At 43.9% G+C, this 3,301-nt stretch overlaps 1 pseudogene; it reads right to left on the bottom strand.

Moving 5' to 3' along the window:
• Window positions 1–1,882: 1,882 nt before the first annotated feature.
• Window positions 1,883–2,086, bottom strand: LOC143990585 (U2 spliceosomal RNA; annotated as a pseudogene).
• Between the last annotated feature and the right edge of the window lie 1,215 nt (window positions 2,087–3,301).

Raw genomic sequence — 3,301 nt, 5'->3', positions numbered from 1 at the left:
GAAGACAGAAGGCAAGTGCTGGCAGTTTGATAACGTTTAAAGATTGTACATCCTCCTTCTTCGACAGCTGCTGACACAACTGCTGTCACTCACTGTATTACAAAGTAAATACTAGCTGGTTTCATAGTTACATAGTAGGTGAGGTCGTAAAAAGACACAAGTCCATCAAGTCCAACGTATGTGTGTGATTATCAGTATTACATTGTATATCCCTGTATGTTGCTGTCATTTAGGTGCTTATCTAATAGTTTCTTGAAACTATCGATGCCCCCCCGCTAAGACCACATCCTTGCCGCTCTTACAGTAAAGAACCCTCTACGTAGTTTAAGGTTAAACCTACCTAAACCTAAAAGCTGCATCATCATTTGTTGGAAGGAAACGGGGGCTCCGCGAATTTCGCAATGGTTAAACAAAGTAAGGAAAATTGGGATCATGGAGAGTCTGATCCCTATGCCTCCCGAGGAAAGGGAAGCTATAGTGCAAGTCTGGGCCCCATGGGAAATATTTTTACAGTCAGAAGAGAGGAAGAGGTTGATTGGAGAGGAAACTGAGGATTAGATTAAATGGTCGAGTGATGTAAACCTTACCTTTTGGAGGGGTGATGTCGGATTCCTCCCCTTTTCTCCCTCTTCCCTATCCTCTTTCTGTTCCTCCCCTCCCTCCCCCTTTTTTTTTTCCCTTCCAAGGGAGAAGGAAGGGAACCGTTATGGGGAATTGATATTGTATTGATATGGTACGGATATTGTTTTGTTTATAAAAATGGCAAGAATATATTATGTTGGTTTATTATTGATGTTGTTTAATGGATTATGTGGTTATCAGAAAGTGTTTCTTATATATAATTATCATTAATAGCCTATGTTCTGTATTTTTGCAAAGAAATAAAGAATTAAAAAAAAAAAAAAAAAAACAATTTTCTTCTAATTTTAATGAGTGACCACGTGTCTTGTTAAACTCCCCTTCACAAAAAAGTTTTATCCCTATTGTAGGGTCACCAGTATGGTATTTGTATATTGAAAGCATATCCCCTCTCAAGCGTCTCTTCTCTAGAGAGAATAAGTTCAGTGCTCGCAACCTTTCCTCATAACTAATAACTGGTTAACATTAAGCTTTGCAGCCTCTTTTCACTCACATACATGCACTTTTTTTTTTTAAGCCGTATTGTGTGAAACACACTCAGACTAACACCCGGTGCGAAAAAAAAGTGCACACACAAAACGTGAGAACACAAAAAAGTGCACTGGGTGTACACATGGTCCTCATCCAAAGAGGAGGGACCCTGACCCTAATCCCCTGAGGCGCAAGACTCCTGACAGGGACTGAGGTACTTACTGGCCCACCTCGCCGATACCAGGCAGACCCCATTCTCTGGGAGGGCTGCCGAAACAGTCCACCCCAAGTATTAGGTGGGGCTCCTCTGAAGGGAGACCCCATGAGAGAGGGCAAAAAAGACCAGAAGGCCATGTCCACCTCCTCCCAAGACTTTCTGGGAAGGCCAGAGGACCGACAGTGAGTAAAGTGCACAATGCAAGTGACAAACACACAAAAACACAAATAAAAGTGGGGAAATGGAAGTGGAGAAGTGCAGTAGTGCCATAGAGCAATACCATGGCAGGCCCTTTGGCCAGGAAACAAAAATTCCTCTGGTCCCAGCCAAAAGGCTCGGCCCTAGAGGCAGGTGTGAAAAAAACGTGTATATGATGCAGTGACCCTGGGGCCAGAAAAACTCAAGATGAGAGTCCCCACCTGTGAGATTTACAGAACCCCTGGACTAATAGCCCCGGGGCACATACACCACAAGCTTCTTTTACAGCCCAGCCTTCCGCCAGACCAGTGCTTCTCCATCCCTACCAGGAAGGCATCAGAATTTAGACAACTTAGGGAGAGCCTTACCTACAACTGGGGAAGATTCAACCCAGGAAGAAAAATGCCTACCACCGCCATCACCATTTCTTAACAATTACATTACATTAAAGAGGGATACTAGCCAGCACCCTCCTCTCCATGGGACACCAGCATTCTCCCTCCTGAAATTTGATAAGAACAGATACTACACTTGATCTTAGCTAAAAGGCCGAGAAGTGATGCACTTCTGTTGCAATTGAACATCATTGTTCAGGATCGACTTCCTGATGGTGACACAAGTGGACCACACGTGTGATCGTTGACATGGACACCTACAGTGGTGTGAAAAAGTGTTTGCCCCCTTCCTCATTTCCTGTTCCTTTGCATGTTTGTCACACTTAAGTGTTTCGGAACATCAAACCAATTTAAACAATAGTCAAGGACAACACAAGTAAACACAAAATGCAATTTGTAAATGAAGGTGTTTATTATTAAAGGTGAAAAAAAATCCAAACCATCATGGCCCTGTGTGAAAAAGTGATTGCCCCCCTTGTTAAAACATACTATAACTGTGGTTGTCCACACCTGAGTTCAATTTCTCTAGCCACACCCAGGCCTGATTATTGCCACACCTGTTCACAATCAAGGCATCACTTAAATAGGAGCTGCTTGACACAGTAAGGTCCACCAGAAGATCCTTAAAAGCTACACATCATGCCGAGACCCAAAGAAATTCAGGAACAATTGAGAAAGAAAGTAATTGAGATCTATCAGTCTGGAAAGGGTTATAAAGCCATTTCCAAAGCTTTGGGAATCCAGTGAACCACAGTGAGAGCCATTATCCACAAATGGCGAAGACATGGAACAGTGGTGAACCTTCCCAGGAGTGGCCGGCCGCCCAAAATTACCCCAAGAGCGCAGCGACGACTCATCCAAGAGGTCACAAAAGACCCCACAACAACGTCCAAGGAACTGCAGGCCTCACTTGCCTCAGTTAAGGTCAGCGTTCATGCCTCCACCATCAGGAAAAGACTGGGCAAAAATGGCCTGCATGGCAGAGTTCCAAGGAGAAAACCACTGCTGAGCAAAAAGAACATCAAAGTTCATCTCAATTTCTCCACAACACATCTTGATGATCCCCAAGACTTTTGGGACAACATTCTGTGGACCGATGAGACAAAAGTGGAACTCTTTGGAAGGTGTGTGTCCAAGTATATCTGGCGTAGAAGGAACACTGCATTTCATAAAAAGAACATTATACCAACAGTAAAATATGGTGGTGGTAGTGTGATGGTCTGGGGCTGTTTTGCTGCTTCAGGACCTGGAAGACTTGCCGTGATAAAAGGAACTATGAATTCTGCTGTCTACCAAGAGATCCTGAAGGAGAATGTCCGACCATCTGTTCGTGTACTCAAGCTGAAACGAACTTGGGTTCTGCAGCAGGACAATGATCCTA

This window comes from Lithobates pipiens, unplaced genomic scaffold (assembly GCF_037356315.1).
Source record: "Lithobates pipiens isolate NorthernLeopardFrog02 unplaced genomic scaffold, aLitPip1_a1.2 Scaffold_18, whole genome shotgun sequence".
Classification (NCBI taxonomy): Eukaryota; Metazoa; Chordata; class Amphibia; order Anura; family Ranidae; genus Lithobates; species Lithobates pipiens.
Note: the sequence above shows the minus strand (reverse complement) of the source record. Positions and strands in the feature narration are given on the sequence as shown.